The sequence below is a fragment of the Myodes glareolus genome, chromosome X, assembly GCF_982192425.1.
Source record: "Myodes glareolus chromosome X, mMyoGla1.1, whole genome shotgun sequence".
In the NCBI taxonomy this organism is placed as follows: domain Eukaryota; kingdom Metazoa; phylum Chordata; class Mammalia; order Rodentia; family Cricetidae; genus Myodes; species Myodes glareolus.
This window is the reverse complement of record NC_142053.1, coordinates 122,050,360-122,071,867: the sequence shown is the minus strand read 5'-3', so window position 1 is coordinate 122,071,867 and position 21,508 is coordinate 122,050,360. Positions and strand designations below refer to the sequence as shown.

The window sequence follows — 21,508 nt, the reverse complement described above, 5'->3', positions numbered from 1 at the left end:
CTCCTGTTTAAGGTTCTCTAATATTTTCATAATGTTCCGTTTAAAGTCGATTTCTTCTGGAGTAGGGTGTTCAGTTCTTCTTGTTTCATGATCCCTGTTTTCTGGTGATGTCATGTTACCTTTCAGGTTGTTGGAGGAATTCTTGCATTTGCGCCTGCCCATCTCTTCATTCAAATGGAGCCAAGAGAGTCTTGGTGTCTTGGTCCAGTCTTTGCTGTGACTGACTCTGTGTGGATCTCCTCAGTGCAGGCGCAGGAACTGTTCCCCAGTTGGCCAGTCAGTCTGATAGGTTGTCCTCAGCAAAGGCACAAGACTCTTGGAGGTCAAAGGACCCCTCAGACAAAAGGGCGAACTCAGGGGGGAGGAGAGTTGTGGAGAGAACAAGAAGCCTCTGCAACAGAGAGGGAGAAAGAGAGAGAGAGAGAGAGAGAGAGAGAGAGAGAGAGAGAGAGAGATCTTAACACATCTTTTTGCTGTTTGATGATGGCATGACGCAGAGAGATTTTCCTGACGCAACTGTCATAGCAGAAAAAAAGAGGTGGTTTTAAAATGTCAGCTTTGATCCCTGTGTCTGTGCTGAGGAGTTCCATCCAGAAGGATGAGTATGTGCTATCCCAGGGTGGACTGTCCCAGAAGAGAGCACAGCCCTCCCCCCAGCTCCTGTTGCAGGGTCTTCTGTGTTCCACTCGACCCAGCCCTGCCCCCATGTTTGCCCTTTTGTCTGAAGTGTCCTTGGACTACCAGCTATATCTGTTTCAGTACTGAGGAGTTCCATCCAGAGAGGTGAATGTGTGCTATCCCGGGAAGACTATCCTGGAAGAGAGCACAGCCCCCTGCCCCTCAACTCCTGCTGCAGGGTCTTCTGTGTTCCATTGGACCCTGCCCTGCCCTGCCCCCATGTTCGCCATTTTGTCTCCGGTGTCCTTGGACTACCAGCTATCCCTATTTCAGTGTTGACGAGTTCCATCCAGAGGGGTGAGTGTTTGCGATCCTGGGCGGACTGTCCAGGAAGAGAGAACAGCACCCCCCAACTCCTATTGCAGGGTCTTCTGTGTTCCACTCAATGCGCTTTGCCCTGCCCCCATGTTCGCCCTTTTGTCTCCAGTGTCCAAAGATTACCAGGAGACCCTGTGTCTGTGCTGAGGAATTCCATCCAGACAGGAACAGTTCCAGGTCCTGCACTGAAGAGATTCACCCAAAGAGTCAGTCACAGCAAAGACTGGACCAAAACACCAAGACTCTCCTGGCTCCATTTGAAGGAAGAGATGGGCAGGCGCCAATGAAAGAATTCCTCCAACAACCTGAAAGGCAAGATGGCATCACCAGAATCCAGGGATCACAAAACAAGAAGAATTGAACACCCTACTCCAGAAGAAATGGAATTTAAACGGAACTATACGAAAATAATAGAGGAACTTAAACAAGAGGTGAAAAACTGTCATAAAGAAATGGAGATAACAAACAAAAAGTAGATGAAATGAATAAATCTCTCAAAGATACCCAAGAAAAACAAGAAAAACAAGAAAAAGGAATCAAACAGGTAAGGGAAACAGTTCAAGACTTGAAAAATGAAATGGAGGAAATGAAGAAAACACAAATCGAGGAAAGGCTGGATATGGAAAATCTGGGTAAATGAATAGGAACTGCAGAGACAACTATTGCCAACAGCATACAAGAGAAAAGAAGAAAGAATTTCAGACACTTAAGATTCTGTAGTGAAAATAAACTCACTGATAAAAGAATAAAACAAATCCAACAAATTCTTAACACAAAACATCCAGGAAATCTGGGACACCGTAAAAAGACCAAACCTAAGAATAATAGGTGTAGAAGAAGAAGATTTACAGCTCAAAGGCCCAGACAATATGTTCACCAAAATTATTGAAGCAAACTTTCCCAACCTAAAGAAGGATATTCCTATGAAGGTACAAGAAGAATACAAAACACCAAATAGACTGGATCAAAAAAAAACCCATCCCCTCACCATATAATAATCAAAACATGCAGAATAAAGAACAAATATTAAGAGCTGAAAGGGAAAAAGGTCAAGTAACATATAAAGGGAAACCTATCAGAATTACACCTGACTTCTCAATGGAAACCATGAAAGCCAGAAGATCTTGGATAGATGTGCTGCAGAAACTAAGAGACCAAAAATGCAAGCCCAGACTACTATACCCAGAAAAACTTGCATTCACCATCAATGGAGAAATCAAGATATTCTAGGACAAAAACAGATTTAAACAATATGTAGCCACAAACCCAGCCTTACAGAAAGTACTAGAAGGAAAATCACAAACCAAGGAAGCCAACAACAACCATAATAACACAAGCATCTGACAACCCTCCACCAGCACAACTCAAAGAAGGGAAACACACAAACACTACCACCAGAAAAAAAAAAACTGGTGTCAACAACCACTGGTCATTAATATCGCTTAATATCAGTGGATTCAACTCACCTATAAAAAGGCACAGGTTAAGAGAATGGATACGAAATCAGGATCTAACACTCTGCTGCCTACAAGAAACACACCTCAAACACAAAGACAGACACTACCTCAGAGAAAAGGGTTGAGAAAAGGTTTTCCAATCAAACGGACCAATGGAACCAGTGGGTGTGGCTATACTAATATCTAACAAAATAGATTTCAAACTAAAATCAATCAGAAGAGATGGAGATGGACACTTTATACTCATATCAGGAACAATTCATCAGGGGGAAGTCTCAATCCTGAATATTTATGCCCCTAATATAAAAGCACCCACATATGTAAAAGAAACATTACTAGAACTCAGAGCATACATCAAACCCCCCACTCTAATAGTGGGTGATTTCACCACTCCTCTTTCACCAATGGACAGGTCAACCAGACAGAATCTTAGCAGAGAAATAAGAGAAATAACAGAGGTAATGAACCCAATGGACCTAAGAGACATCTATAGGACATTCCACCTAAACAGAAATGAATATACCTTCTTCTCAACATTTCATGGAACCTTCTCAAAAATTGATCACATAATTGGTAGCAAAGCAAACATCCATAGATAAAAAGAAATTGTAGTATTCACCTGTGTACTATCAAATCACCATGGAATAAAGTGAGAATTCAACAACAGTTCTAACCCCAGAAAGCCTACAAAGTCGTGGAAACTGAACAGTCAACTACTGAACCATCCCTGGGTCAAGGAAGAAATAAAGAAAGAAATAAAAGTCTTCCTTGAATTCAACGAAAATAAAGACACAACATACCCAAACCAAAAAGAGGAACACGGTATGTATTCACTCATAAGTGGATTCTAACCATAATTAAAGGTCTTTGAGCCTATTATTCGTGATCCTAGAGAAGCTAAATAATAAGATGAACCTGATGAAGATTATTTAGCAATCCGCCAGGAGGTAGGAAATAGACAAGAGTCCCAGGTAACCTAGGGTGCATGGGAGTGGAGGGTTGTCGGAACGGGATGGGGTTAGAGAGAAGGGAGTAGGGGAGGAATGGGGAAAGCTCGGTGGACCGGGATGGGGGGGAGGGAGGAAGGATGAATATGGGATCAGGGAAGAATATATTTCAACGAAGGGAGTCATTTTAGGGTTTACAGGAGTCTTGATTATATATGGGATCCCAGGTCCAAGGAGAGATCCCCAGATTGTTCTCTGGACAGAGCAGAGGGTGCCTGAACCGGCCTTGGCCCATAACCACACTGATGAATATTTTGCTTATCACCATAGATCCTTCATCTGGCGAAGGATGGCGATACAGACAGAGACCCACACTGGAGCACAAAATCTGTTTTTTTTTTTCTCATCCCTACAGGAAAGCGTCAGTAGAGTTAGCAGGTGACTCTCTGTGCTTCCCACTGGCCTACGTGCACTCACACCATGGATATCCAGAACTGACACCCCTTTCTGCATTCCCACAGAATAGAAATTTTCACATGGAAAATGTACTTATCCATTTAACAGGAAATCTTACTCTCTTTAAGGAGAGTTTCCAGAAGATCACCTTTTCCAAGGTTAGTACTTCTGTACTGCAGGAAGGAAATAGACTGTTTTTCATGTGTCCTTGGGACAGCCCTGTCATCACCTCCCACTTTCCTCTATACCATTTCCAGTCCAGGGTTTCTCTAATGTGGGCATCTGTGCTCATTGCGAAATCTGGAGTTATTACCAAGACCAGACCATGTATTCCAAAGGATGACCTACTACATTTCACATGGTTCCCAGCGAATAGTATTGGTCAATTAGCCTCAACTCTAGGCACACATACCTAGCGTTATGGAAGCCTCTTCTCTGGAATCCATGCACTAATTGCCACCTGAATTCTCTTAGGTTCCTGAGGACTAAATCCCTAAAAAATTTTCCCCACAGGCAAACATCATTCCCTGTGTGAACGAAAGGTACATCTACAACACCTACTACATAAGAAGCATACTCTATCATTGTTTTGCATTCGTTTAGGTATTTATCCTTTCCAGGACAAGCAAAGAATATATGCTCCTCACTTGCAGTCACCACTACACGGAATTCCAGCTTGAGCAGTGTGCCGTGTGCAAAAGTTATTTCTTATCCTACTCATTCTTCCATTTTTGATAATAGCACAGTCAGATGCCTGGGGCCACTACACTTGGAAGAGGTGGGCTTGAAGAATGTCCTAACATCTTAATCTTGGTTTGTTCTCCAAAGATCTTGAGCAAGGCAGCTGTCTTATTTAGGATTACTGTAAATAGAGACTATTCATTCGTTTCCCAGCTGGCCAGACCCAAATAATCACACAGACACTATATTAATTACAACACTGCCTGGCCAATGACTTGGGTGTATTTCTATCTAGCACTTACATCTTGAATTAACCCATTTCTGTTAATATGTTTGTCACCATGAGGCTGTGTCTTACTGGGCAAAGTTCTGGCATCTTCTTCTTCAGCAGCTACATGGCATCTCTTTGACTCCACCTAATCTCTCTCTCTCTCTCTCTCTCTCTCTCTCTCTCTCTCTCTCTCTCTCTGTCTGTCTTCTTCCAGACTGGCTATATTCTCCACTACCATAGGCTGAAACAAATTCCTACAGAGGGGAATCCCACATCATGTTACTATTGCTGTGCTGAAACACCATTGACTGAAACAACTTGGGGAGAAAGGTTTATCTGACTGACACTTCAATATCACTATTAATTACTGAAGGAATTCAGGGCAGGAATTCAAGCAGGACCGGAACCCAGTCAAGAGCTGATGCAGTAGCCATGGGGGTGCTGATTACTTTACTGGCTTCATCCTCCCAGCTTGCTCATCCTGATTTCTTAGCGAACCCAGACCATCAGACATGGAATGGCACCACCACAATGGCCTGGAACCTCCCACATCAATCGCTAATTAAGAAAATACCCTACAGACATGTCTGTTTACAACCCAGCCTTCTGGAGATATTTATTTACTCAATTGAGAATCCCTTCTCTTAGATGATGATAATTTCTGTCAAGTTGACATAAAAACTAGCCAGCACAGTGACTGAGTAAGGAGATGTATCTAAGAGTTACAATCTATGCATGGGTAAGTGCTACGGACTGGCTCAGGGGAGCCACTCAGCCCGTGAGGGAATCAGGGCGAAGGACGGAAGATTTCAGGATACGGCGGAGTAATTGACAGACAGACCACTCTCAATGTATTTTTGAAAATGCTGCTGTGTTTTACTTTTTCAGTGCGAGGTTTTTATATTATTACAAACAAAGAACTTGGCAAAGGCATGCATCATCAGATCATAAAAAAAGCGTAGAATAGTTTACAAAAAGAATCTTTGAAAATGCTTTGACTTGGGCACAAGGACTTTTGCCCAGTCTGTACCAGGCGGTTGGCAGAGCTAAGTGAACTTGTGCTCAGAATATCTTGGGGTGTGAGAGGAGAAGGCCACTATCTTCCTGGGAAAACTTTCTGCTAGAAAATTTTAGACATGATCTCAAACTTGTCTGAATCTGGTTTCATACCATAAATCTCAACTTTCTTCCCTCCCCGACTCTCAGGGTCAGATGTTGTAATTAGCCTAGGTTTATTCTGGCCATAATGAAGGCTGCATAGGCCTCCTGCACGTAATTCTCAGGCAAACATCTAGTGTTGCTGCAGCTGTTTTCCTACAGAAGGCTTCTAAGGTTTCTCCTGATAAGAGCAACTCCTTTTGCTCCACACCATTAAGGAACTATTTTAACGATGACTTCCCTATTTCCAGAACTGGCTATTTCTTTAAAGGCTTTAATGAATAGGGGCGCAAAACTCAAAAATGTCCTCAGCAGTCTTGTTTGTATCCGCAGCTGCCTGGAATAGTCTGATCTGTTAGCAATATGCAAGGATCACAAAGAACACACAGACAAGGGGCAAAGACAGACATATGGCTCCAAGGACAGCCAGGTCGAGTCAGTACTAATGGCGACTCAGGTAGCATTACACCACAATTGATTGACACGGGACAGGCCAGGACACAACTCCGAGAAGCGCGAATCCTGATCCTTCCGGCAATATTTGCCCATCCAGTCAGCATTTCTGCTACACTGGGGAGACAGCCGTGGATGTAGCAAGTAAGATGTACCTATCAGTTGATTTGATAGAGCATCCTTGGTTGGTGAATCTTGGCATTATGACACCGCTACTGCCACACTGTTTTTGGCTACACTCCACCTACTACTTCTGCTGCTTCTACTCAGAATCACCCAAAGGGAAGACAGCGTCTTCTACTGTTTGCTGCTGTCCATCCACAAGCTACACATTTTCAGGATGTCCTAGGTGCATGTCATCCTTTCAGTGTTTCTCATCATCTTTGCATATTGCTAGCAATTGGGTTGCCTTGCAGAACCCTAGTCTGACAGTAAGGGGTTTCCTGAACTTCACCTGTAGATCTACCAAAAGAGAAGAAAGTGAAAAAAGAAGAAAGGAGTGGTAGGAAGAAGAAACAGAAAGAAGGAGAATGGAAGAATAGATAAAGGCCAATGGAGAGCCGTGCAGGGTGAGAAGTAGGGAGAAAGCAAAGAAGACAGAAAGGAAGGAAAGGATAAAAAATAAGAAGAAAGAGAAGATAAAAAACTCTGAGTAAAAGATTTTGTGTATGTGTGTGTGTGTGTGTGTGTGCATGCGTGTGTGATTGTGTGTGTCTGTTTTCAACACCATACCAGGAATCCTAATATCCAGGACAGGCTGTGGCTTCAGAAATGAATTGTGGGTTGGATGGTAACCTCATAATGCTCCCAGGGATTCTGTCAGTGACATGTATACTGGGACACTCTACTTTCTGTTAGGAGAGGAAGAAATCACAACAAACTTCCCTACCTCCCTCAGCCCCAGTTGCAAACTCCTAGGCAGTAAAAACCTTGCTTCCTGGGCTGACATGGTAGGTATATGACCTGGGAATGTATGCTTCCTCTTCTTCACAAGCTAGGAGCTTGTTAGCCCTATCTGAGTCCGGAGCTTGCACTGGCCTAGGTTGCCATGAAAATCCTAGGACACAGCTTCCCAAACTTACAGGAACCTCTCTGACCTGGCCTTTAGGGAAGAAGGTCCACATTTATAAATATTGCCAATACAAAAACTAGAGGGCCAAAGCAATCCTGAACAAAAGGGAGGGATTTCTAGTCCAGATTTAAAGATTTATTACAGGGCTATAGTAATAAAATCATTATGCTTCTTGCATATAAAGCACACATATAGATTGATAGAAGAAAACAAAGAATCCATTAAGGAGTGCATGAACTATGGATCTCTGATATTTAAAAAAATAGCAAAAATAGCTGCTGAAACAAATACAGAAACTTCAGCAAACAGTGCCGAAATCCTGGATGTCTACAAACTGGAGAATGAATTTGGACAGCTTCTTAAGGCAAAGTAGAGAATAAATTCAAGTGAAGAGGAAGTCCACAGATTTGGAAAGGATCTTTTCCAGCTATATATTTGATAAGGATAAGTATTCAACTATTCAGAGAGAACAAAAACAAAGAATCCAGAAAACAAAACCTCAATATAAAAAGGCTATGGATCCAAACAAAGTTCTTTTTTTATTGCTTTATAAATAATACCATTCAAAATTTCCACTTCTTCCCTTCCCCCCATTTCCCTCCCACTCACCCACTCCCCCCTTCAGTCCTAAGAGAGGGCAGGGTACCCTGCCCTGTGGGTGAAAACAAAGTTCTTAAAAGAAGATACTACAATAGCTATGAAACATCATATTTTTCAGCATCCTTAGCAAATAGAAAAACACATACTAGTCTAAGGCCATACCACCCTGAATGTGCTCAATCTCATCTGATCTCGGAAGCTAAGCAGGGTTCGGCCTGGTTAGTACTTGGGTGGGAGAAAAATGCATACTAAAACAATTATGTTATCATCTTACCCAGCCAGAACGGCTAAGATCAGGGAAACAACTGGCAAATAGTGGTGAAAATGTGAGAAAAGAGAAACCCTTATTCGCTGTTGGTGTTATTGCAAACTGGGTCAGTACTATTGAAGTCATTGTGAAAAATTCTCAGAAAGCTAAAATTAGATCTACCACATGACCCTACTCTGCCACTCCTTCTTATATGCTGCAAGGACTTGTCCTCTTATTTCACTGACACTTGCCCAACCATATTCATCACTACTCCGTTCAAATAATTAGAAAATCTACATGCCCACCAATTTATGAAAGCATAGTGAATCTCTTCATATTTCTGATGAATGAACTGACACTAATCTGCGAGTAATTATACCATCTCCGCTAATGCCACAATCTACATAGGAAAATGACTTTTCTAAAATGTAACCAACTAAAGTGACAGAGTTAGAAATCTTGCCTCAAAAACCGTTGAGGTACTCTCTCTGGAATAAGTACTCTGTTATCAGTGAGAGAGAAAGAGAGATGTTACCGATGGACAGAAGCCAGGATATGTCTTAAAGGCACTGGCTGGTCACAAACTGGGTCCAGTTTGCATTCTCACTTTATACTCTAAAACCACAAGGTGGTGTGAGCAACCAAGCGGGATTTTATTCAATCGTATGTGCCAGTCAGCCTTTTGTTTTTAAAAGAGCATATGTTATAATTGATGGGTGTGAGGCTTTGTGGTCCAGTTGATAAGGGCAATGAACCATTGTTTCTGTGATGTCTCTAGGTAATTTTGTGATGTCATGCTTTGCAATAATCAGTACAAGTAATGATTTAAGTGAATCACTAAATAAATCAATAAGCCAGTATCTAATAATTGCTTTTTCTACCTTATTCTACTTCAAAAGGAGAAACACAAAGATAGAAGACAGGTCTGAACAAGTTTAGGAGGGTCTTCACCAAGAGCAGAGAGGATCACTACTGAACACACCCCACCCCACAAATGCTGCACGAGAAAGGCCATACATAACTAAAGAAGGCAGAGAGCCTGACTGCATGGTTACCTCCCTCAACTGTCACTGAACCCACACAGTATGGTTGAGAATGTGAAAGATGAGGTCACTGAGGGCTGATATTTGATGTCACAATAGAATTCTCAGAAATCTATAGCCAGCCAATAGAGATGCTAAGAACTCAAGGGTGGCCACAAAGCCAGTCACAAGTCTGGAAGAGCCAGCTGTGCTGGTCCAGATAACTACACATTCTTCCACATTATTGGTCAACAGTTCATTTGAAGGCAGAATCACTGGTTAGTAGAGGGTTTGTCTGTCTTTATTGTATACTCTGATTAATATGATTAATATGTATCAGGATTTCTCACTGACCTTTCTAGGTGTATGATCCCACGGCTATAAGTATATTCACAGGGATGTAGTGATTTCACCACTGTTAACCTCTCTCAGTTGAATTGTTGTACTTATTGAATGCCATCTCCTCTTTCTCCCAGCCTTTGCTCCTATCAATAACCATTTTGCTATTTTGCTTTCTGTCTCAGTGGAGTTTACTTGGTCAGGGACCTCCTTAGTGGAATAACATTGTATTTAATTATTTGTGACAGGTATATTTCACTTAGTGTAAAGTCCTCAAACATCTTCCCATGTGCCATTCATGTGAAATTTTTTTATTCTTCCCAAGTCTATAAGTAGGAATATCCTATCACTTGAACAACTGTCTCCTAATTTACCTTTGAGTTATAAATTGTATCTGTCTTGTTCCCATAGAAGGCTCCTGTGTTAATTCATCGATTCACAGCTGATAGGTGGTGCTATCTTGAGTTGATCTGGACACTTAAGAAGGTGGGTGACTGGAGGAGAAAGTAGATTCCAGGGCTTATGTCTTTGAAGATGATACTTTGTCCCTGTTACCTTCTCTGCCTCTGATTTCTGACCACTCAGAGGTGGCTATCTTGAGTCACCTACTCCCATCACAGTGTCTCCATACACACAGAATCAACAGAAACAAGGGCTCTGGACTAACATATTTGTCACCAAACTAGTAATTACTCCGTCCTCTTTTTAAGTTGTTCTATTAGACCTTTGTCCACAGTTATGGAAACTAAGCAACAGCGATGTAAGGGTCTAATGTCATTCGACTTCATTTTGGTGTTAAAAAAACAAAACAGACAAATGAATTAATGTGCTCAGTAAAAATTATACTTGAATTTTCAATTTAGAACTTTACGTATTCCATTGTTGTCCCTAAAGATGATACTCTGTTCTGTAGCTCAGCTACCCATCAAGCCATGCTTGGAGATCCCCAAGTCTCGTATCAGTGACCTTTCCTCAGAAAGAATACAATTTTCTGCATAAATAACACCCAGAATTACTCTGATTTTTGTATGTGATGTGATCTTTATGATAGCATATTCTAAGCAGCCTTATTGGTATAGTTTTAGTCTTTCTCACATCTAGGTGATGCCACTTCTGTGCTACTTTGTGATATGCACCTTGACTCTTCTTTCAGAACATCAGTAGGCATTTAACTCATGAAACATGTTATTCCTTTAGTGTTTTTGGCAGGGGAACTGAACCTAGAACACAAAGTTTATTGAATTTGCTGATGTCAGTAGGGCATGAATTGATTTCTCTAAGGAAATTTTTCACTCTAGGGAAAGAATCTGCTCTCTCTCCCATCTTACTTGACTCTGCACAGAGACAGCCAATGAATTTAATTCAAGCATTTGTATTTGTTCCCTTATAAATGAGATGGGAGGGTGAGATCACATAGTAGAAGTAGCAGTATACGGAGGGATACCTTTCACCAAAGACTTTGTAAAAGGTCATATGGAAAGCTACTACTCTAGAAGCATTCTAAAAAAGATATACTCATATACATATATCAAGAAAGTTTAAATGGAATTACTCTATAATAAGCTGTTTAAATAGGCATCACTCTATAATGCCTCCCCCAGATACTGTAGGTAATCAAATAAAAATCTCAGCTCCTGGAATAGGTTTCCTCATTTCAAGTTTTTGATTGGTGGAGTCCTCCCAGGCATTGCAGACACTTTCCATTACTTTTGAGTATGTTCCAGCACTTGAAAGTAAGACTTTATTGCTAAAATACCACAAACTTGCTCATAGGACTTGGGAAAATCAAGCTAATACTGGCCTAGAAACTTTACTCGTATTAGCTAGCTTTCCTCGTGCTGGGAGGTTCATACTTCTGGTACAAAAAAGTAATCAACAGTTTTACTCATCTGTCAACTATGTAAACCACAGTCACTGGTTTGGCAGGATAGGTCCAGTGGTGCAAAAGTGGCACTAATGTTATAGGAGTAAACAATCGTTTTATAATCGAATCTAAAGTCTAACCCAAAAGATAGAACCCATGCATGGCACTGTTAACTGAACCAGAAACTTGTGTCTGGCTAAGTCATAGGCTCTAGGAGAGAACACAATACTACTATTTTACTAGGTGGATGCAGTAATAAACTGCTCCCTAATTTTATATCTTTGTTATTTATTCATATATTTATTCATAGATTAGTGCATCCCCTAACCTTCATCAGAGGAACTCCTGTATAAAGTAATGACTAATAGAGACCCATAACTAATCAACATACAGTGAATTAGTCTATGAGTGCTGCACTTTAGATGTGAGATCTATATCACGTCTCTTACTTGCAAGATTCGGGAATCATCATGGATGAGCATGGATTAGAAATGGGGGAGACTGTAAGAGCCAGAGATACTAAATGTCTGCAGCAAAACAGTGTTTTATGGACATGACAGGGCTGGTGCCTGCATGAACTCTAGGCAACTGTGTCTACACGCACAAGACCAACATGAAATGGAGCAAGACAAAATAACAGCATGGATGAGGGAGGAGCTTCCGAAGTCCCACCTACTCTTTGCTAAGAAGCTATTGATACTTGAAAAGTGCTGGGGGAAGGAGAGTCAGGTTTCTTCTTCCTTTTCTTTTGTTTTCTGGGGTATTATGCTCACAGAGAAGAAAACTGACAGAAATGCTTTGAGTCATACTGGTTCTGCTTCATCACAGGCTTAAAAATCATTATGTGAAAGAGTTAATATTCAAATAGGAACCATAATGTAATTTGTCATTAGAATCTTTATCTGTCACAAATCTACCCTAACCCTACATTTGTTTCTATTCTTTGCACGTTGTTTCCATGTTCAAGTCATGCTTTGGGGATGCAAATCTCTTGGCATAGACCACTTACTAAAGGATTAATGTAAATGCATTCAAATCATCCAGGTTACTCTAAATTTTTGTAATCTAACCTTTTATGAGACCATATTCTGAAGGGACTGAGATTCTTCTGGTCCCCCTGTCACACAGGAGGTGTCCTTTCTTCTCCTTTGAAATGGGCCTTAACTCTCTGCTACTCTTTTTTACTTGAACAGACATCTGAATTTGGCTGGAGATCTTAGTCTAGAACATGAAGTTTGGTGAATTTTCTGATGCTAAGTGAGACCCCAAACCCTTCTCTGACAGGAAATTGTGCACTAATGGCAGGGTCTACACTCCCTTATCTCACACATACCTGGATGACAAAGGCAGCCTATGGACTTTAAATTCAAGCATCATTATTCATTTTTTCAAAATGCTATTCTCATCAAAGCATCAGATCAGCCTGGTGCAAGATATAGGAACACCACTTCAAGCGCTTTCTATCTCCATACCAAGTAAGAGGCCCTGTATCAGATAAAGTAACTTAAGAGAAAAAGGGAAAAAATAACTTGTCATAGAAGCTGCAGTCTGACACAGTGAGTCACACAGCAAACCCTTTTGTCCATATGTCTTTACTTGCAAGTGTTCATTGCAAAGAGTCATTGGTCTGGTTTAAGGCACCTGGTTTACTACTACACTATTGATATACACTCTTAGATATTCTGTTGTTGCTCTGAGTTGTGGAGATCCTGAAGCTTTGGGTCTGTGGATCAGGCCCCATCACATGATCCAGCAGATCATAGATTGGGTGGATGTTGGGGTGGGCCAAGTCAGAAGCCTAATTCTGCACCTGGGAAGCTGCAGGGTTGGAATGCTCACGAGTTCAGTTCTCCCCTGTCCTCACCACCAGAGTGAACTCTCCAGCATTGCCTTGGCTAAATCACCTGTTGCAGCAATGAGCAAGCGGTGGGGCCAATTCTGCTGCTTTTCATGCTCTTAGGATTGGCTACACCACAACTACACCCTCACGACCATCTGTTGTGTTACAGCAGATGACAACTCTCTCCTGCCCATCAATGCCCGAGGCAGGTGGGAGAGCTGGCCCTGCACCTCTCCTGGAAAATGCAAAAGAGCCAACCCTGTTGGTGAAGGTGAAGGTGAGCCAGCCCTGAAGTAGTGAGCAAGGGAGAGCTGTCTCCATTTCCCATCTGTCTTGTAGTGGCATGGGCAGGGGAGAGTTGCCCTCCTCCACCCTCCTGCACACCAACACCTGAGTCAGGAGGAAGAACTGTCTCTGAGTCACAAGAGCAGAAGAGCTGTCCCTGCCCCCTACACTACTCATCTGTCATGAGGTGGCGTGGGTGGGGAAGAGATGCTCTCCTTATCCTTTGCCCCTTATCACCTACAATAGACTAGAGAGCTGACCCTCCCCTTTACTAGCTGCAACACTCAGGAAAGTTGGCCATGTTCCTCAACTAGGCAGCACAACAGAACTGGTCTTGTGGTCAGAGGTATGGGTGACCCTGCCTCAATGTTAAGAGCAAGGGAGAGCTGTCCTCATTTCTCATCTGACATGTGGTGGCGTGGTTGGAGGAGAAATCCCCCCAATCAATACCTCAGAAAGATGGAGAAGCTGACCCTGGGGTCATAACAGCAGAAGGGCTATCCCTGCTCCCCACCAGCTGCAACATTCTGGAGAGTGGCCCCTACATGGTACTTATACTAAAAGCGAGAGAACTCTACATGGTCTTCACAGACTGAATCGGATATTTCCTCCCCATTTTTCACCCGAACTCCCACCTTGTACTCATTAGGCCCCAAGGTTAGACTATGTATTTTGGATTTGCCATTCAAGACACATCTCAGGTACGTGATGACATCATCTCTCCTCATTTATAACAGATTTCTCCTTTTGGTTGAATTAGGAGATATATTCCTAAAGAATTTCTGTCCCCATATGACTTCATCTCTCCATATTATGCTTACTTCTAGAATGTTTTGATACAACATCCCGCATTGACTCCTGTGAGATAATAATTAGTAGCTGGCAGATAGGAGTCACATAGCAAAGACAATGTATGCAATAAACACAAGTTAATTATTTTAATGTCTTTTATTTTTTAAAATTAAGGTACAAAAACATCATTTCCTCCTTCCCTCTCTTCCCTCCAACCCATACTGGGTAACTGTCTTGTTCTCTATCACATTCATGGTCTCTCAAATATGTAAATTAGAGCTACCTTATGATTTCAGGACTGACCACTTAGTATTGGATAAATAATTGGGAAACTCTTCCCTAGGAAAGAATATTTCACTCAGTTTTAGTATTCCTTAGGTGCTCATAGTTGCTTGTCTAGAGTTGAGGCCCCATGGGATTTCCTTCATGTTAGCATATTGATTGGTGCCATCCTTGATCAGGTATCGTTTAGGCAGTCATCTTGATAAACCTTCATGAGTATAGGTTCTCTGACATTTCTGTGAGATATAATTTCACAGAAAACTTCCTGTTTCTCTGGCTCTAGCAATATCTTTGCCCCCTCTTTCATAATGCTCCCTGAGCCTTAGGTGTAGCAGTTGTGTTGCAGATGTATCACTGGGAACTTGGTACCACATGACCTGCTGTCCTCAGCATTTTAATAGGTTACGTCTTTCTGCAATGGTCTCCATCTGTTACATAAAGAAGTTTCTTTGATGAGGAGTGTGAACTACACTTAACTGTGGCTATAAGAACAGATATTAGAATTTAGTTAGGAATTATGCTGGAGTTAATTTATCCTCTAAAATCCACACACTATTAACTCTTATTAGTTGGCTTGGCTTCCAATACCAGGCCTGATTTCCCTCTTGTGGAGTGGTCCTTAAATCCAGTTTCCGAGCTGTGAACTTTTGCCAAAGTATAAATGTTACTATAGTTCTGTCAGGGTTCTCATGCTATGCTGGTCATGATAGTTCAAAGGCATCATATCTGGGTAAGACAATGGTTTCTTCCCTCTCTTGGGAGATGGTATGGTATCTTCTTCTACCTGAAAGCTAGTGTTTATGGAGGAGATTTTCATGTTAGATCCAACTCAAGTCCACTGGATATTGTGTCTGAAGTACATGGTGTCTTTAGCAACAGGGACCCATCGCCAACCTCCAAGGGGTAACCAAGGAAATTAGCAATAGCAATAACATACAGTATTTTAGGAGTCTTTTGGACAACTCTGACTAGCAACTCAAAAGGGGGTTTCTCATGCCTGGTGTTAGGGTTTTAGCTAGTCTATGGCTGTTGGGGAAAGCACTGTCAAATTTCAGTGGATAAATTTCAATTAAACTGTAAATGTTCGTGTATACACATACTTATATGTATTATATGTAATTTTAGGCAAGTAGATAATAATATGATTCCTTATGTCTTTCTCATGCAATCTTTCTTTTTTTTAACCTTCCTTGCTGTCCTTCACTATTGAACTCCCTCCCTAATTAAAGCTCCTTCTTCAACTCTCTTCTACCTTGCTATTCCCTCTCTATTGTTCTTTCTCTCCATCGTTCCCTTTTCCTTTCCTGCCTTCACCAGTCGTACAGACCAAGCCTTGGTAACACACACCTTTAATCCCAGTAGCCACACTAGTTGCCACAGAATTTAGGCAGTGCATGCCTTTAAATCCAGTGCTGCATGCCTTTAATCCCAGAACTAGAGAGTATTATAAAATGGGAGGAGACAACTTTCAGTCTCATTCTCATCTGAGATTCCTAGAGTCAGGTTTGTTATTTCAGACTGAGGTAGAGGTAAGAGCCAGTGACTGCTGCTTTGCTTTTCTGACCTTCAAGTTGAGTCCCAGTATCTCTCTTTGAGTTTTTGTCAATCGTGCTTCATCAAGTAAAATAATTTTTTAATTATATGGTACGTTTATTTTTAGCTTAAACAAAGGAATATTAAATGGTATAATTGTGCCGCCACTTAAGTGCTGCTTCTTGGCCAATGACAATGGAGATGCCTGCAGGCCTCTGTTTCCAGGGATTATAATCTTGTGGGTAGTTCACCAGGGACTAAATTCCTTTGGGTCTTACCTTAAAGTCTATCCCTCAGATTTTCTTCCTGGAGCACAGGAAAGCACATCTTTTTAAAAATGTTTGTTGAATTTATTTTGATACTTTGAGAATTGTCACATCATGAATCCCGATCCTGTTTCTCTTCCTGTCCCCTCACATCTACCCTCTGCCCATGCAAGTCCCCCGAAAATAACACAAAATTTAAAAGAAAAAATGAAAAACCAAATAAGCCAAACAAAACAAAAGGAGAAGAATCTCACCATGCACTGCAGGGCCACTGGCAATGGCACCAGGATTTTTCCCTACTGCATGAACTGGATTACTGGGAAGCCATTGCCTTTGGAAGAATACCTTGCTCAGCCTAGATATAGTAGGGAGCGCCTTGGACCTTCCTCAAAGCAATGTGCCTTACCCTCTCTGAGGAGTGGATGGGGGTGGGGTGGGGGAAAAGTGGAGAGGATTGGAGGAGGGGAGGGATGGGAACTAGGATTGATATGTAAAATGGAAAAGATAGTTTGTTTTCTTTTTTAAAAAAATAGATTAAAAAAAAGAATCTTACCATGGAAGCTGCAATATGGTTCTGTGAATCATGTGATTCACCCTTTAGTCCTTTCATCTTCACGTGTAAGTGTTCATTCTCATGAGTCACCGGTCTGGTTCGAGGTTTGCTTCTGCTACACCATTCATAATGGACTCTCACTGGAGCTCTTGGCTATCCTCTTATGATTCTGTGTCATGTACAGGACAGTTTTGCATCTGTAGGTGTGTCCCATTCTCATTCTCCAACAGTTCATAGACGAGGTGGATGTTGGGGTGGGACAACTCATCCCTGGGTGAGTCCTGGTTCTGGGCCTAGGTGATAGCTGCGTTTTTCAGCCCATCAGCTCTCCCTCATCATCACTGCCTGGGCAAGCTCCCTAGCACTGCCTTGGCTAGCTCACCAGCCTTCAGCAAGGAGCAGGGCCAGTTCTCCTGCTTTCATGTTCTCAAGTTTGGCTCACCCATGCTCATACCGCCAGGGCCGGCTCTACTGTTTTGTCCAGCTGAGGTACAGGTCCCTCCCTCCCTATTGCTGTAGGGAGATGGGGAGGGCAGCTCTCCCACTCTCATACCCACAGAGCTGGCTCACTTGTGCCCCCAACAACAGGGTTTGTTAGCTCTACTGTGCTACCCGGGCTGAGGGTAAGGCCCGTTATCCAGTGCACTACAACTGGCAAGGGTAAGGACTAGCTCTACCATTCTCATGACCTGGAGGCTGTTGACAGCAGCTTTCTGTCCTGCCTGATTTCAGCAGGAGGCCAGTTCTTTTGCCTGCTGCAGGTAGCAAGGTGGGGGTAGGCATCTTTTCCTCACCCCTGTCACCACATGGCAGATAAGGGGGGTGGACAGGATAAGCTCTGGTGCTCTCATGCTCTCAGGGATGATTCACCTGTACTCCAAGGGGGTCTTCTCTAGTGTATTGCCCAGGTGATGTGTGTGTCCATTGGTAAGGTGTGGGGCCAACTTTCACAAGTGTGGGGCAGCTATTCCCTGAGGGGCTGGATGAAATCTCCTCCTGAAGAATCCACAAGGTGCAGGGTCAGCTATGCCAGGGCCAGTGAAAGGTGAGGTCAGATTATCAGACCCTTAGACTCCAACATGCATATTTCATGATCGGCTAAATATAAATAAATAAATACTATGTGACTCAGTTTCTTTTTCTCTTGATATGACAAAATACTCTGAGAAAAGCAATGTAAAGGAAATAGTGATTATTGGGTTAATAATTCTGTCATTGTGAGGAAAGCAAGAAGGTAAGAATATAAAGCAGCTAGTTACATTATAACCGCAATCAAGAAATGAATCAATACATTAATGCTAGCACGCAAATTGCTTTCTCTACTCATAGTGCAGTGTTCTTCCAAGAGAATGGTGTACCAACACCCACACACCCCCAACCAGGGTAAATTTTCTTACCTCCCTTAACATCCCTCACAGATATGCCACAGAAAATCTAATCTAGACAAGTTGTTATGGAGACTCCTGTCCTAGATTATTTTATAATAGGTCAAGTGAACAATAAAATCACCACACTAAGTGTATATTTATAATTTTCTCTGTGTTTTACATAATGCCTGAAAGTGTAAATTATCCCTAGTAGTTAAATAGTGTTAATTCTGAACGTGTCAAACAGACCAGGGAATGGTTTGCATCAAGGTAATATGCATTATAAGAACTTGTTGTATGCACTGCCCAGAATAAGTTAATTCTCTATTGATTTAGAACTTTTCACTCATTCGTAATTTATTGGCATTGGTATATTAGATTTTTGAGATAATCAATGTGCTGTGGGATAATGCTCTTGTACCCTGTAAAAATTTATCACTTGTATTGGTTTAATAAAATGCTGATTTACCTGCAGCCAGGCAGGAAGTATAGTCAGGGTGACCAGACTAGGAGAATTCTGGAAGGAAGAAAGGTTCAGTATGCAGTCGCCAACCAGATGCAGAGAAAGCAAGATGAGAATATGTACCTGAGTTAGGCACCAAGCCACATGACTAAACATAGATAAGACTTACAGGTTAATTTAAGTCACAAGATCTAGTTAATAAATAAGTCTGAGAAAATAGATCAACCAGTTTATAATTAATATAAGCTTCTGTGTATTTCTTTGGGACTGAACAGCTGTGGGTCCGGGTAGGACAGAAACTTCTGTCTGCACCAATGTGAAAAAAGTTTGGTAGAATCTGGCTCCTCCATATCTACTACCCTGGGAGTATAACATGGGGCAACCAGTAAGTAAAATAGTGTATTGAATTTTAAAGTATGAATATCACCCCCAAATTCTGCTCCTTAGTGTCTGCCTAAGAGAAAGAAGATTGCATATCAAGCCAAAGATGTATATATGCCTGATCATGCATATATAGTTCCTTATGGATTTGACTCAATGATAGCTAAAGCTCAGTATTAATCCAGATGTCAAAACTCAATGCTGGAGCAGAGAAACACAGGTCATTCATATCTTGAGGACAAACTGCTCACCCTGGCTATCCCATTGATGAAGTTTGATAACCCGACATTAGTTACCTGATGTGGTAGCTGCTGCCGCTAATACCAGCAGTTGAAAAGGAGAGGCAGCACTGGAAACATAGTTCTAGGCCAGCTTGGGATATAGGGTCATACAATGATGCAAAAACAAATGTCCCCAAATACCAAAAAAGCAAAATAACAAACCACAAATATGTATACTAAGCCACAGATACCTATTCTAAATGTATGATTCCACTTTTATATTTAAGATTGGCATATAACACCGTGGTGTGGATACTGCGTAAATTATTCAACTGTCAGACTTGAAGTGGCTTTCTATTTTCAGTATGAAATTTCATGCTATGATGACAATCTGGATGGCTAAATATTTGGAGCCATCTAAATATTTCACTGTGAGTCTGTAAGGGGTGTAAAAAGGAAATCTTAGATTGTGTGTGGACTATCAACCTGCTAGTAAATGTTGCTGCAGAGCAAGCCCTTCTCAGTTTGATCAGAACACACTCCCTTCAGGAGATTGCCTGGTCAAAAGTCCATCTGCTCAACATAACCTTTCTCCCCTGGCACTGACCCCACAGGGAATAATCTCCCAGTCCTGAAGAATCCATCCTCATGATGTCCTGTGTTTCTTTGCAGTTGCCAGGTGTTCAGTGTCACCTTTGTGATGGCCAGGAGGTGTGCCCGCCGGCAGCTAGGAGGCTTTGCTCTGGGCACACCAGCATGGATCCTGTGTATCATCTCCATTGGCCTCCCTCAGTGGCAAGTGTGGTGTTTTCAGGAGCCCATGGATTCCAAGCCTAGAATGACTTTAGTGGGGATGTGGAAAGCCTGTGTTTACCACCAGGAAGACAGTTCCAACACTTCCAAAGTGTGTTACAAATATACCTACCAGGACACCTTCATCCCTTTGGATATTCGAATTGCTCAACACCTACTACTGATCTGCATCTTTCTTGGCCTGGTTGCAACAGTCTCCCTCATTGTTGTTCTTTGGAAATTGTACTCAGGGAGAATTTGGAAGAAAACTACCTACAATCCATTCATCCTTGCTGGGATTCTCAATGTCATTGCTAGCAGTTTTGTCTTCCTCTCCATCTTGTACAACTATCTATCCATCATTCGCAAGGATGGGATTGCCCTCCCCCCATCTTTCCGCACACCGCCCATCCCAGATACCCAGAAAGTTGGCACTGCGCTGGCAATGGCAACCCTCTCTTCCTTTATGTTTCTAGTGGGAGGTGGCATAATTTCTCTTTCTTTGACTCTTCCCCGGCATTACCAAATATATTCTATCATTTAAATGTAAATTTTCAACTTACATACACTTGAAAATCCAAAATTACAAGGAACAATCACAACTATTCTTCAAATACCCCCTCCCTAATTTCCCAGTTTCAGAACCTTTCTCAAGAAGGACAGGTGGGCCTCCAGTTACATATCCTGTCTTGGCTGCTGAAGTTGACTTCATTGAGTGACTTATGGATTTTCATTAAATAAATTCTCGCACACTTCGTCTTATGAGTTCTGGATTTTAATTATTATTGCTAAAAGTAAATAATTTAGGAACATAGTATGTATGGAAATGAATGCTAGAACTTGTTAATTTCTCACATAAACTTCTAGTCCATAAAAAACAACCAAACAAAAACAAAATTAAAAAACTCATGATAGTGAGCCTGTTTCTCAAGTCATGATAATAACAATTCCCCTTTTTATGAAATTTCCCCAAATTGTTGATGCTGAGAGACTTCCATAAGAAATCTCCCCATCCAGGATGAGAATTATTACTTTTGATGACTTTGCCATGTTTTCACGCTCTCTCATTCAGTCCTTTAAGTCCGGTTGTCTTTTCTCTAAGTCTTTTAAACTCATCCTATCCTTCCATGCCCATATTCTCCCATACTATCTTGTAAAAAATGGGTA

The 21,508-nt window shown here is 41.7% G+C and overlaps 1 pseudogene; it reads left to right on the top strand.

Annotated features, from left to right (window-relative positions):
• Positions 1–9,525: 9,525 nt before the first annotated feature.
• On the top strand, positions 9,526–21,104 carry LOC148117457 (claudin-34 pseudogene; annotated as a pseudogene).
• Positions 21,105–21,508: the final 404 nt, after the last annotated feature.